Source organism: Herpailurus yagouaroundi, unplaced genomic scaffold (genome assembly GCF_014898765.1).
Source record: "Herpailurus yagouaroundi ecotype Mexico unplaced genomic scaffold, PumYag 220, whole genome shotgun sequence".
NCBI lineage: Eukaryota > Metazoa > Chordata > Mammalia > Carnivora > Felidae > Herpailurus > Herpailurus yagouaroundi.
The window spans coordinates 7,324,045-7,340,097 of NW_024412451.1; the positions used below are offsets into that span (position 1 = coordinate 7,324,045).

General features: G+C 41.6%; 1 pseudogene; it reads right to left on the bottom strand.

Annotated features, from left to right (window-relative positions):
- Positions 1-9,144: 9,144 nt before the first annotated feature.
- On the bottom strand, positions 9,145-14,221 carry LOC121018897 (vomeronasal type-1 receptor 4-like; annotated as a pseudogene).
- Positions 14,222-16,053: the final 1,832 nt, after the last annotated feature.

Below are 16,053 nucleotides of genomic sequence, written 5' to 3' on the forward strand. Positions count from 1 at the left end.
TTGAGCCAAAGCTAGCTCAAACACCCATAAATTCAATTAACACTAGACAATAAAATAAAACATTTAGTTACCCTTAAAAGTATAGGAGAGAGAAATTTAACTTGGCGCTATAGAGAAAGTACCGCAAGGGAAAGATGAAAGAAAAATTAAAAGCACTACACAGCAAAGATTACCCCTTGTACCTTTTGCATAATGAATTAGCTAGAACAACCTAACAGAGAGAACTTTAGCTAGGCCCCCTGAAACCAGACGAGTTACCCATGAACAATCTTTACAGGATGAACTCGTCTATGTTGCAAAATAGTGAGAAGATTTGTGGGTAGAGATGAAAAGCCTAACGAGCCTGGTGATAGCTGGTTACCCAGAAGAGAATTTTAGTTCAACTTTAAACTTACCCCCAAAAACTTCCTAAAATTCTAATGTAAGTTTAAAATATAATCTAAAAAGGTACAGCTTTTTAGAACTAGGATACAGCCTTTTTTAGAGAGTAAGCACAAACATAAACCATAGTTGGCTTAAAAGCAGCTATCAATTAAGAAAGCATTCAAGCTCAACAGTCAAAACACCTTAATGTCAAAAAACGCAGCTAACTCCTAATTTAATACTGGGTCAATCTATTCAACAATAGAAGCAATAATGCTAATATGAGTAACAAGAAATACTTCTCCTTGCATAAGCTTATATCAGAGCGGATAACCACTGATAGTTAACAAGATAAATATAGCCTAACCATAAACCGAATATCAAACCAATTGTTAACCCAACACAGGCATGCAAATAAGGAAAGATTAAAAGAAGTAAAAGGAACTCAGCAAACACAAGCCCTGCCTGTTTACCAAAAACATCACCTCTAGCATTTCTAGTATTAGAGGCACTGTCTGCCTGGTGACATTAGTTAAACGGCTGCGGTATCCTGACCGTGCAAAGGTAGCATAATCACTTGTTCCCTAAATAGGGACTTGTATGAATGGCCACACGAGGGCTTTACTGTCTCTTACTTCCAATCCATGAAATTGACCTTCCCGTGAAGAGGCAGGAATATTACAACAAGACGAGAAGACCCTATGGAGCTTTAATTAACTGACTCAAAGAGACCTTATCAATCAACCGACAGGGACAACAAACCTCTACATGAGTCAACAATTTAGGTTGGGGTGACCTTGGAGAATAAAACAACCTCCGAGTGATTTACATCTAGACTAACCAGTCGAAAGCATCGCATCACTTATTGATCCAAAAACTTGATCAACGGAACAAGTTACCCTAGGGATAACAGCACAATCCTATTTCAGAGTCCATATCAACAGTTGGGTTTACGACCTCGATGTTGGATCAGGACATCCTGATGGTGCAGCAGCAATCAAAGGTTCGTTTGTTCAACGATTAAAGTCCTAAGTGATCTGAGTTCAGATCAGAGTAATCCACGTCGGTTTCTATCTATTAAATAATTTCTCCCAGTACGAAAGGACAAGGGAAATAAGGCCCACTTTACCAAAGCGCCTTTAGCCAAATAGATGATATAATCTTAATCTAGACAGTTTATTCAACAACATCACCCATAGAGCTCGGGTTTGTTAGGGTGGCAGAGCCTGGTAATTGCATAAAACTTAAACTTTTACTATCAGAGGTTCAATTCCTCTTCCTAACAATAGGTTCATAATCAACATCCTCTCACTAATTATCCCCATTCTCCTTGCCGTAGCCTTCCTAACCCTAGTTGAATGCAAAGTACTAAGATAAATACAACTCTGCAAAGGACCAAACATTGTAGGACCATACAGCCTGCTCCAACCTATTGCAGACGCCGTAAAACTCTTCACTAGAGAACCTCTCCGACCCCTTACATCTTCCATATTCATATTCATCATAGCACCCATCCTAGCCCTCACGCTAGACCTCACCATGTGAATCCCCTTACCCATACCATATCCACTTATTAACATAAATCTAGGAGTACTGTTTATGCTAGCTATATCAAGCCTCGCCGTCTACTCTATCCTATGATCAGGATGAGCTTCAAATTCCAAATACGCCCTAATTGGAGCCCTACGAGCTGTAGCCCAATCTCATACGAAGTCACACTCGCCATTGTTCTCCTATCAGTACTGTTAATAAATGGATCCTTTACACTAGTCACACTAATTACCACCCAAGAGTACATCTGACTATTCCTGCATGACCTCTAGCCATAATATCGTTCATCTCAACACTAGCAGAAACCAACCGAGCTCCATTCGACCTAACAGAAGGGGAATCAGAACTGTTTTCAGGGGAATCTCAGTTTTCCCCTACAATAAGCAATAAACAGCCTTCTGCACCTGCCCTTATGTGGAGAGGTGCTTTGGGTATAATGCACTAGAGCCCAGATGTGGGATTGCTATGGTCTGTGTCTTTCCCAAATTGGGGGTAAAATGCATGTATCATAACATTGACCCTTTGAGCCACTTTAAGGGTGCAATGCTGTGGCATGTAGTCTATTCATAACACTGGGCCACCATCACCATTATCTTGGTCCATGACATTTCCATCACTGCAAAAGGACCTCCCATACTCATTAATCAGTTCACTCCTATTCCCTCCTTCCCCAACCATGGGAACTATTAATATGCTTTCTATCTCTATGAATGTGACTGTTATGTATATTTCCTATAAGTGGAGTCACATAAAATGTGGCCTTTTATTTCTGGCTTCTTTCCCTTCGCATACGGTTTTCCAGATTCATCCACGTTGTACTGTTTATAAGTCTTTTATTCCTTTTTATAGCTGAAAAAGTTTCTCATTGTATGTTTATGCGATGTTTTCTTTCCACCTTTGGATATTATAAATAATGCTGCTGTGAACTTTCTTGTAAACTTTTTGTTTCAACATCTTTTTCAGCTCTTTTTTTCATGGAGGTATAATTGATATATACTGTTATATTAGTTTCAAGTGTATAACATAATGATTTGATATTTGTATATATTGCAAAATGATCACCACAGTAAGTCTCGTTAACATCTGTCATCATATTGTTTACAAATTTTGTTGTGTGTGATGAGAACTTCTAAGATCTACTCTTAGGCACTTTTAAATGTGCAGTATATTATTATTAACCATAACTACCATGCTGTACATTACATCTCTATGTCTTAATTATTTTATACCTGTACGTTTGTATCTTTGATGTCCTTCACCTCTTTCTTTCTTTCTTTCTTTCTTTCTTTCTTTCTTTCTTTCTCTTTCTTTCTTTCTTTCTTTCTTTCTTTCTTTCTTTCTTTCTTTCTTTCTTTCTCTCTTTTTATTTTAGAGAGAGAGAGAGCAAGCAGGGAAGAGGGGCAGAGGGAGCGAGAGAGAGAGGGAGAATCTTAAGTAGGTTCCATGCTCAGTGGAGTGGGACCCGATGTGGGGCTTAATCCCATGACCCTGGGATCATGACCTGAGCCGAAATCAAGAGTCGGATGCTCAAAGGATTGAGCCACCCAGGCAACCCTCACCCCTTTATTTCTTTAGAGTACGTATCTAGGGGTGGAATTGTTTGGTCACATTTAACTTACAGAATAACCCCAGTGGCTGCCCCATTTTCCATCCCCACCACTAATGTATGAGGGTTCCAATTTCTTCGCATCCTCACCAAAATGTCTTATTTTATTTTTTTTAAATTTTTTTTTCAACGTTTATTTATTTTTGGGACAGAGAGAGACAGAGCATGAACGGGGGAGGGGCAGAGAGAGAGGGAGACACAGAATCGGAAACAGGCTCCAGGCTCTGAGCCGTCAGCCCAGAGCCTGACACGGGGCTCGAACTCACGGACCGCGAGATCGTGACCTGGCTGAAGTCGGACGCTTAACCGACTGCGCCACCCAGGCGCCCCCAAAATGTCTTATTTTTAAGGTTTCTTTTTTTTATTTTTTAAAGTTTTTCATTTATTTAAGGAATTTCTATACCAAACATGGGGCTCGAACTTATGACCCTAAGATCAGGAGTCGCATATTCCTCTGACTGAGCCAGCCAGGGACCCTTAAGGTTTTGTTTTATAGAATACCCATTGTGGTGGGTTTAAGTGGTATTCACTGTGGATTGTTAGTGCCTTTTTTAAAAATTATGGTAAAATATACATAACTTAAAATTTACCACTTTGATACTTTTTATAAAGTAAGCTCTATGCCCAATATATGACTGTAAGTCCTAAACCTCAGATCAAGAGTTGCACACTCAACCTACTGAGCCAGCCAGACCCTCACCATTTTTATCATTTACAAGTATACAGTGACGATAAGTACATTCCCATTATTTAATGTGCAGCTGTCATCACTATCCATTTTTGGACCTTTTCCCACATCTCAGCCCTAAAACTCTATACCCATCAAACAATAACTTCCCATTTTCCCTCCCCCTAGTTCCTGACAACCATGATTTTACTTTGTATGAACTTGACCTCTCAGGTACTTCATTTAAGTGGAATCATCCAGTATTTGTGCTTTGCGTCTGACTTCTTTGATGTAGCATAATGTCCTCTGAGTTCATCCAGGTTGTGGCCTATATCAGAATTTTGTTCTTTTATAAAGCTGAATAATACTCGAGTGTGTGTATGTGTGTGTGTGTGTGTGTGTGTGTGTGTGTACACACCATATTTTGTTCATTCATTGATAGACATTTGGTTTGTTTCCATGTTTTGGCTATTGTGAATAATGTTGCTTTGAGCATTGGTGTAAAATATGCTTGAATTCCTGCTTTCCATTCTTTTGGGTATATACCCAGAAATGAAATTGCTGGATCACGTGGTAATTTTATGCTTAATTTTGTGAGGAGCTGCTGTGCTACTTTCTATAGCAGCTGCACCATTTTACATTTCCACAAACAGTGCTCATGTGTTCAAATTTCCCTATGTTCTCACCAGAACTTTTTTTTTTTTGCTTTTGTAAGTAGCAATTCTTTTTTTATTTAAACCTTTTTTTTTTTTTTTCAACGTGTATTTTTTGGGACAGAGAGAGACAGAGCATGAACGGGGGAAGGGCAGAGAGAGAGGGAGACACAGAATCGGAAACAGGCTCCAGGCTCTGAGCCATCAGCCCAGAGCCCGACGCGGGGCTCGAACTCACGGACCGCGAGATCGTGACCTGGCTGAAGTCGGACGCTTAACCGACTGCGCCACCCAGGCGCCCCTGTAAGTAGCAATTCTAATGGGTATAGCTCATCGTTGTTTTGATTTGCATTTCCTTGGTGACTAATGGCATTGAGTGTCATTTCATGTGCTTGTTGGCCATCTGTGTACTGTTTTAGAGAAATATCTGTTTAATCCTGTAGCCATTGAAAAAAATCTTCTAATGTTTATTTATTTTTGAAAGAGAGAGAGAGCGAGCATCAGAGGGACAGAGAGAGAGGGAGACACAGAATCTGAGGCAGGCTCCAGGCTCTGAGCTGTCAGCACAGAGCCCGACCCAGGGCTCAAATCCATGGACCACGAGATCATGACTTGAACCAAAGTCAGACACTTAACCGACTGAGCCACCCAGGCACCCCTAGCCATTTATAAATTGTGTTTCTGTTTTGTTGTTCAGTTATAAGAGTTCTTTATATTTTGGATACTACCCTCTGATCAGATATATGATTGGCAAGTGTTTTCTTCCTTCCTGTTGGGTGTCTTTTCACTCTCTTGATAGTATTTTTGATGTACAAAGGTTTTTAATCATGATGAAGTACAGTTTATATGGGTTTTCTTCTGTGTCTTGTGCTTTTGCTGTCATGTCTATGAAACCACGATCAAATCTGAAATCATCACGATGGACCTTTATATTTTCTTTTGATGTTCATAGATTTAGCTCTTATATTTTACCATGTTTGCCCATCACCTCTCCATTGCCATTATTCCCTTTGTTACCATTACACCCTGTATACCTTTTCCACCCAGATCCTAATAACTAACTCTCTTACTCTTAACTTCCCTGCACACTTAATCCCCTCATAATCTTAAACCTGGACTTGCACTTTAACTCCTGAGCAGCATTGAACACCCTTTTGCCTTTTATCCTCTTCCTGCGTGTTGTCTGTACCCCACGCCTCCAAGTCCTCACATCACCCTGCTATCCTGTTCTCCTACTTCCTGTGTGCCTCCTTCTTATCCTACTATATCACATACCCACATGCTGTCACTTTCCAAACTCTACAGTTGTAAACATTAGCCACTGACTGTTTCCAATGAATGCCCACAGGTAGGAGTGTTCGCAGAGATCAGATCAAAGATCTGAGATCAGAGATCCGTGTCAGATCAAAGAGAGACAAACCATGAGATGTATATTTCCAGCAAGCTAACAGATAAGTTAAACAGTGAAAATTTTGGGGGTTGGGCTTTTGAGGAGTTCCAGAGACATTCTTGCCCCCTCCAGTGGCTGCTAGTTTGCTGATTTTCAGTGTTACTCTAGTTGCTAGGTGGTTGTTTTTCAAGACTACCATGGAGCTGAAGAGATGAGGTTAGGGTTTGGACAAGTTACCGTGCCAGAAACCTCAGTGTGGTTTGATGGTGGATTTAATCAGCTGGTCAGCAAGGGGGAGATGATTAGCTTCTAACCAGGGCCTCCCAACTGGGAGGCTCAAGACAGCACACAAAAAATTATATCAGTATCCCCACGGTTCAGCATAGCTGATTTGAACCTTGGGGAGCCAACTTGATCTCTCTGCTCATCTCTGGACATCCATTTATTTCACTTCTTTTCTCCCATCATGAAAACATTGTGCTTGGGGTAACTCTGTCTATTCTACACATGACCCAGATATCAGCGGGGGTCTAACTTCATCCTTTGGAGATCTCGAGTTTTACCTGACCAGTTCTATAACCTTGAAAGGCTAAAGGTTTCCCAGGAATTTGTGCTTATTTCCAGGAGTTTACATTATCAGGATCTTCTGTGTTCTCACCTCAACCTTCCCCATAAATGTAGACAGTGCTGTGTATAAGGACAGGCATCAAAGTGAAGGCTCCAGTGAACATTCCCAAAAGAATCCACTTACACAGAAAAACATCTGTGACCTGTGTGGATTTTAAAAAGACATTGTAAAAATGAGAGAAAGGTACTATGGTACACTATGGCAAATAATTGATACCTTTTAACTGAAAAAAATGTTAATGTTTATTCATTTTTGAGAGACAGAGACACAGCGTGAGTGGGAGAGGGGCAGTGAGAGAGGGAGACACAGAATCAGAGGCCGTCAGCATAGAGCCTGACACAGGGCTCGAACCCATGAACTGCAAGATCATGACCTGAGGTGAAGTTGGGCGCTTGACCAGCTGAGCCACCCAGGTGCTCAGTATCATCTTTTAGTAGTTGTTTTTCTTCCATGGTCCTTCCGGGCTGCTCTGCCTAGGAGGTGTCTTGGTCTTTGCCCTCTTCCTATGCAGTGCTGGTCCTGCTCTTCTCTCTGCCATGTCATCAGCCTGCCCAAACAACCTATATTCTTCTACATTTGGATAGGGATCAGTTGGCTCTTTCAAGTCTCGTCCTGACCTGAACACCTATATTTATTGTGATTTAGAGAGTAGGTAGGCTTTTGCTTCAGTATAATCCAACTTTTAAAGAGTTCTATCTATTTATCTTCTATCATCTATGTGTTTCTCTCTGGATCTATCTTTTGTTTGTTTTGGGTGACAGCTATGGTTATTTCAGGAATAGTGAGTGTTTGAGATTAGCCTGCAACTCATTTTTATTCCATTCCATTCTATTCCATTCCATTCCATTCCATTCCATTCCATTCCATTCCATTCCATTCCATTCCATTCCATTCCATTCCATTCCATACATATAGAGGGACTGTGAGCAGGGGAGAGGGTACAGAGAGAGGGAAAGAGAATCTTAAACAGGTTCCAGGCTCAGCACAGAGCCTGACATGGGCCTCGATCCTATGACGCTGGGATCATCACCCGAGCCGAAATCAAGTGTTGGACACTCAACTGACTGAGCCACCCAGGCACCCCTGGCCTGTAACTCTTATAGCTACTGGCAAAAAATGGGAGATTTACAGATGAAAACAAAACACTTTATTGCTCAAGGCACAGCAGGCAGCGTGAACATCCTGATAGCAAGTTTCTCTTGGCTCCCTTCCTTGTTCTGACCTAATTCCAATCATGGTGATGCTGACGGGCCCAGATGAGTGCTACACATGCAGTGTGTTTGCATCACAACCATGGAGGCCTGAGTACAGCACAATGAGATCTTTTAAAGAGAACTGCTAACACACCTGTTGTACTCCCATGAGGAAGACATTATCTTTGTTCCCTGTACAGCAAATAAGTCAGCCTAATGTTCCAGAGAGTGACACGGTCCCTGTCTTCCAAGGACCTTTTCTAAACACACATAAGGAAACGGTCTAGAAGAAAAGCTGTCCATACTTCTGTTCATAAGACATGAACATAATGAGAAACCCATGGTAGACCTGTCTTCCAACAATATCCAGCAGTCATTTCTGGACTGTATTAGCTCCTGGCAGAATTTCCCATGAATTTATCACTCGTTCAAGTGCTCTGATTAATCAGGACAAGGCTGTTGCCAACATTGAGGCTGGAGTTCTCTGTTGTCCAGCAAGAGAGTGGATGCAGAATTGAATACGAGAGAGGCTAATGTCGGGGAAGAGACAACAGCCCTGAGTAAGGGTCTTTGCTCCGTATTTATTAGGATCAAAGGACTTACAAACGTGACGGACATGCAGAAAGAGACAATAAAACAGTGATCATTAACTCGTGTGTGTGAGAGAAAGGGGGTTTTGAAGGTATTTGGTGTTAGGAGTTAGGGTCAAGACAAATCAAAGTCCTGGCATTGAGTAGACGGGCTGTTTATTGCAGGCACCAGGCACCTTGTCTGTTTATCTTATTTTTTCTAGGGGCTAAGATAGGGCATGCTACCTCAGGGTGAACAAGATATTTTTCTCACTAATTAGCTCTGCTGCAGTGGCTTTCTGCCTATTCCTGGTCTCAGATGCTTTTGTCCTGTGACAGCGGCTTCCTCTCTCTGCTTTGTTCTATGTTGGGGGCACTTTTGCCCTCTGGTGGCTTTCCATCCTAAGCCTTGTTAACCCATTGGTGCAAGCTCAGAGAATTCTTAAACTTATTCGCCACATGAGGCTACCCTGATTCATTCACCTTGACTATGCTTATGTAGTGTCCACATTCAGGCATCTGAGGATCCCAAATACTTATAGGCTCCACCTTAGAAAGATATGTGTCTTCTCTTTAGGATTCTGTATTGACTTTTTGTGTCGGATGAGAATAAACAATTGAGTTTTATGCAAAACATAGCATTTAAATTTTTCTGGTAAGAGTAGGGGATTTTGTGTTTCTTACCCTCACAAAGCAGATGCCAGTTATAGTAGGAACTCGTCTCATAAGCAGAAAGGGGCTGACAGTTGGAAAACATATAGAAGTTAGGGCAGAGGTGTTTATTTTTTATTTTTTATTTTTTTAAATATTTTTTTCAATGTTTTTATTTATTTTTGGGACAGAGAGAGACAGAGCATGAACGGGGGAGGGGCAGAGAGAGAGGGAGACACAGAATCGGAAACAGGCTCCAGGCTCTGAGCCATCAGCCCAGAGCCTGACGCGGGGCTCGAACTCACGGACCGCGAGATCGTGACCCGGCTGAAGTCGGACGCTCAACCGACTGCGCCACCCAGGCGCCCCAAGGGCAGAGGTGTTTATTAACCACCATGTAGGATTATAAATAAAAGCAATATAAACATGAGAGATGGAGGATTTGATGTAAAAGGACACAAAGGTGCTCACCAGGATGTGGGTGCTCTGGGTGGCTCTGGACTTAGCAGAGGATCTGGGGCAGACATTAGTGCTTCGAATGTGCTGGACCCGCTGCTTATGCCTGTGCAGGAAGAAAATCATGGAGTCACTGGCCCAGATTGTGAGCCCACACAAGGAAGCTTCAGGAAATACTATCAACACTGCATATATGGAAACTGTGATTGTCTCATGATTGAATGTAGAACAGTATCCAAAATCCCTTTTCTTTGTGATGTTCTGCTCCTCCGTTTACCAGACACATACAACGCATACAGAAGAATGATGAAATTTGCTATCAGGCACATGATCCAACAGAGGGAAATGGAGAAGCCAATGTACTTTGGGGCTTTGACTTTAAGCTCCTTCAAACAGGAGTTCATGGGGCTGATCATGATGGTCTGGAAGACACTCAAGAGGCAGGTGCTGCTAATGAACACCCTCCCGCCCACTTTCTGAACTTATGAAAGAAGTTTACATCCCAAATAATCAAAGAAATATTTCAATCCCAGAGCTTCCAATGCATGGGCAGCTCCTTTAGAGAGAATTCCCAAGGAGTTGGATACAATCAGGTGCTTCAGAACCAATTCTGTGGGTCTCAACCTACCTTCAATGTGGTAATAGATAATGGTGAAGAAGAGAGACACTGCCCAGGATTCCAACTATTGTCTGTGATAAGAATAGTACTACTATTGCCAAATCCCTAGAAGCTATTTTGCCATTCAACACATTTTCCTTTATATTAGAGCAACAGTCATTCCTGTGAACAAAAAGACTCATTGAAAATGTTGACATCAAGAGAAACTTTGGTGGTTTGCTCCTGTGGGATTGCCAGAGACTTAAAGAGGCAGGAAGAGATGGAGAGAAGTACCAGGATATTCCATGGAAAAGTCAGCTTAGTATATGCTTAATACAACATTTTCAGAAAACTGAAATTTGCTATCTACATTGGAAAAAGCACAATGTGAATCATTAGATACATCATGGGATAAATCAATTCTGAATCTATTACTGATTTAAATGTTAAAGAGAAAATGTGAAGCCTGTCCTTACTTGAGCTGATCAGAATGGCTGGAGATGCTTAGGAGGCCAGTGGTGCCATTGGAAACGCTCTGTCAACATTGCGTGGAAGAAAACAAAGTTACATTCCGAAGCATTGAGGAAGTGTTTCGCTGTTTTTGTCTTCGAATACCTTTAAGGAGAATGGTCAGAAAGTGGGTGCCAACAGGTACTTTCAGATCAGAACCATGGACCTGAATCTGTAATGAAGGTGGAAAAGGAAAAGATGGCAGTAAGGAAGAGAGAAAGTGCCCGGAATCCCTGTATGGTCTGTGCTAAGTGGACCATTCCTATTGGCAAATGCTTTGATGCCAATCAGTCAGTTCCCAGTGACTGATCATCATCTTGAGAGCTTGAAGAGCCTACCTGAGCACTCGTCGTGTGGACAATATTAATCATATCAAATAAAGTCCAAGATTTTCATTGAGAAATAATTAAGTTTTTGTGGTTATTGTTAAGGAGATTCCAAGAGTTCAAGTTAAAATATTTATACAGCATTACTTTGCATGAATCGTCCTATCATGCTGTACCTCTGGTATTTTGGTAGGTCTTAATACCTGAATGAGGTACTCATTGGCATTGCATAATTTTCATTGTACAGAAAATGAGAATTTTGGTACACAGAGGTTGAGCAATCGAGCGATCTGTCTAAATTCACCCCAGAGTGGGGACCAGAAGTTGACAGTGAAGTTTTCATAGATTGTGCTCTGACCACTGTGCTCCACTAACCAACTATGTCAGCTGTGCCTTGACATAATTCACCTCTCTCTTTAGGTTTAGACCTTGATATTGTAGTTTACATCGTTGGGAGTTTTGTTTGTAACAGGTTTCCATTTCTATTTAATTACTTGTTGTATAATTCAATGTGACATATGAATGAAGTTTTGAGGATTCTACTAAAACACAGATCCATTAATCACAGCATCATCCTAAAGTAACCTGCCCTTGCACAAGTTGGATTTTATCAACACAAGATTGTGTCACTCTTAACTTTGGCAGCAGAAAGCCTTGTTTGCTGTCCTGCTGGAGCACAGATACAATGGACATTAGGGAACAATGTCACTTTGTTCCTAAATCACGATACATGAAACACTAATATGTGATAAAACATGGCAGGCCAGACACCAAATAATTACTTATTTCAGATCACATACTCCTTAGTTTTTAATGCACAAGTTAGTGTAACTATTAGTTATGGGGCAGGATTTGTGCAGTGCGGTAAACTACAAGAGACATACATAACATGGAATGTGACATTTTATGCACAGTAGAAGTTGATCATAGAGAAGTGAGTAGTGAGCTTGGGATTGAGGTTAGAATATAGTTAAATCAGAGAGAATAATATACATGCATTAGGTCCTCCCAAGTGTTTTCTGAAACCATAATGAGTGAGTTCACTTTTCCCCAAATGCTGCTTCCCTAACTTGAAGCAGGAAAGCAGTCTCATGGTAACCTTTAGAGCACCGAAAGTGCACATGTTTTCAGTAGAGACACAATAACCGTTTCAAGTGTCTCACAAACCCAGAACTAGAGTTTTACAACACACTTTCTTTATTCCAGAAATAAATTCAGATACATGGTTTCTGCACAAAGTGAGGTTATTCCGATACTTCTGTTGTACTCTTTATTATAAGCATGAAGGCGTTATAAGTACATCTCTCATAATACAGTGAATGTAGCCCATGGTTTTTGTAAGGGAATGTGAACAGCACATCAGTTTCTTAACTACAGTGTTTGAGCAGCTATGAAAACCCATTTTATTATCACTAGTATCATTCACCAACGACCATTCTTGGTAAGAATTTCATTACATTATATTAGGAGGGATCAGGAATGGGTGTAGGGACTAGGACACCCATGTCTTCACTTTCTCAGTTCCTTACTGAGGAATTATTCCTCCCCCTCCTCTAGAACAGCCATTGGATCTGTTTCTACCCCAGAAGAATCTTTTTGGTCACACAAGTACTTATTCAAATTTCATTTCCTAAGAACTCTGCCTCTTAGACTGAAATACAAATATTCACTGGAATCTTTCCTGTTGTCAGGACAGTTGGTTCTGTGTGGAGGTCACGACAGCCAGTTCATGTCTGCAAGAGGCAGCCAGACTCAGACAAAGGTTTGTGAATTTGTGACCTGACCTCCCCTGAAAGTGCAATGACCGTTTCTCCTATAGACACAGTTACAGTTCAGGCTTGTGGAGCTGAGAATCTTCATGAAAAAACATTTTCCCAGTTGGTACTTATCAGGACCAATTAAAAGTTCCTTCTGAATATCTTCAAATCAGCCCCTTTATTTTTTCATGATCTCCAAAGGCTGACAGGTTCTCCTAGGAAAGAGAGAGGAAATCCTGAGGTCTGACTCACGGGAGACAGCAAAACAGGTGTATCTCACTGGATTCACTTCTTCCTTCAGAAGTTCTCTACCCCAAATCAAATTGAGTGGTAATCTTCAACCCCTGAGCTGCATCATTTTTGAAGTATTCAAGGTAAGTGATCTCAGAGAAAGTAACTAAAAACAGTGTCCAGTGACAGAAGAGTACAAGTGAAAACTTGACATGAGTCATTTATTTTAGAAATGATTGGACTCATTAGTAGAGCTAAATACAAGTTGACTTGGAAATGATGATAGAGAAATTTTATAGAAAAATAGTGTCTCAATCCCAACTGTGTGAGGAAGTCCAAACAAACCAACAATCCATCGAGACAGATGTCCATGAAATGTCTGTCACAAGTGAAAGCACCAGTTTAACAGGCAGATTGTACCATTCTTTGAACAATCAGAGAAGCCAGTGCTACTTCCTTAGTTCAGCTGCAGTGAATGGTTAGCAGAGTTCTCTAGACTTACGCTGAAATTTCGTTAGGGAGCATTCACTGAGTATGTAATGAGTGAAGAAACCTAAAGTTAAGAGCCAAAATAGATTCTTGAGGCTTTCCAATAGAGAAGTCACCATTTGGCCTATGTCTACCATCCCTTCCCCCTGAGCATTTTATTCCAGCTGAGAAGTTAGAGGGACCACGGTCCACACAAGACCACATTCACAGCTGACACCAGCAGCAGGTTTGGAGGTTCCCCAAACCTCACTCAGTTTCCGTAGGTCTCTAGAGGGACTCACAGAACTTATCGAGAACTGTTCTCCTCACTGTTGTGGTTTATTACAGGGAGAGTGAACAGATGAACATAGGATGGGGAAGAGATGCATGGGGCAGAGTCCAGGAAATGTACCCAGTGTGGATCCCCTCATTGTCCTCTCTCTGTGGAGTCATGGAGTGTTACTTTCTCGGGTTGAGTTGGGTTAACATGGACTATTGCCAAACATGGAGTATTGCCAACAAGGAGGCTCACCCAAGCCTTGGTGCCCAGAGTTTTTAGTACAGCTGTTCCATTTACTTCTGTATGGCTGACCTTAGTCCCCATTATGTCCCCAAGGTGAGCTGATACCTTTCGTCTCCAGCCCTTCCAGAGCTGACATGATACTTTTGGCCTAAAGGCCCATTGTAAATCCCATTGTTAGGCAGTCTGGTGGAGAAGCCTCTAAGCCAAGATACTTCCGTGGGGCAGGACATTAAACACTCAAGAGGTCTCTCCCTGCAGCAGAGGCAAAGGCCATACCTCCCTTTGGGTGTGGTTAATTCTGTACTCACACCCTAGTTGACACATCAGGGAAGAGAGCCATTTGTCTGACAACCCATCTTCAAACACACAAATGCACACACAGTGTTTACTCAGATTGTGTGCAAACGTATACATGCACACTTACAGATTCAAACACTGAAATATGTACTGAAATAAGTCCTTCTCTCACTCCCTCACACGCACACTCACCCCATGCAGATGTCCGTTTCTGATGCATTCATGATGCACACACCCACCAAGATGACATGTCACTCACATGGTCACCAGGTGGATATGTATCCCAGTAACATTTTCAGACGAAAGTTTCATGCATATCTCCAACCCTGTGAGGCAAGACAAGAGGATCCTAATTGCCCTTTGGACTCCTCACCACAGGCCACAATGGCAACATTTAATGTGTTCAACATTGAAAAACTACTCTGAGCTTTGCCACTGGAAGTGGGGAGTGTGGTGGGAAACTTTGAGTGTGTAGGATGTGACTGTTTTGGGTAAGAAGTAGAACATTGGGAAAAGGGGGCTCAGGAGAAGGAGGTGCCAGGAGGGGAGGGTGGGAGTGAGAGTCAGGGGTTAGAAATGTTCGGGAGGAGATGAAGCATTTGGTGTGGTCCCAGGGCACTGAGGGTCCCTGATGGAACAAGGGGACAAGCTGTGCCTCGAAATTGAGAGTATAGCACCCGCTGGTCTCTGTGGGGATGAGGGGAGATAATGGGGAGGGTAGAATGCTCACAAGTGAGTGGGGAGCAGGCCTGGGTAAGAAGCACAGGAGAGTTCGTGTCCATAGTATGTTCAGGAGCACAGCAGGAAAGGGGGTATGGATTTATAAGATTGAAACATTCCTTTTTTCCTATTCATTCATTCATTCATTCATTCATTCATTCATTCAATAAGAAAAGGCCAAACATTTGGATGTATCTGCAGTCTCAGAACCTTGACCCCCTACTTTCTCCTACAAATTGGTTGAGAGTTTGTCTGGAGGTGTATGAAAGCAGTATCATTATGCCAATAGAAATAGATCCTGAATTCCCGAAACATTGCTGTTTATTCAATGGAAATGATTAATGACTCATGTTATCAGAACCCTCCTTGTTTCACATTTAAAGCGTTGAATGAAAAAAAAAATATTGACAGTGATTATCTGGGTAGGGTTCTAAGAGCTTTAAGTTTCTTGGGGGGAGAATGTACAATTCTTTGGGGGGAATAATGTACAATATTCCTATATTATTGGGAAAACACAGTGATATTTCCTAATTAAAAAAAAGAGTTAAATGTTGGCTCTTCCACACATGGTGGGAAGTGGATAATTGGTCACGTTGCTTTGTGCACATGAGGATGGTCTCAGTGGTTCTTGAGATGGGATGACTTCACCATTTTCGCACATTCTCACATTCTCTGCATACTTGCGAACTTGACCTTCCAAATGGCTGTAACATGCAAGATTCCACCATCCGGATGCCCTCTACCTTTTATTAAATGGTCACTGTTCATTTTGAACAGTGTAACCGAAAATGTAAAGTAGAAAATGTAAATCTACATCATACTCTGACCCATGGGGAGGTAAAAGGGGCTACTGTGCCTGAGTTTTGTTGGAGGATCTTGGTACAGTCTGGTCCCCA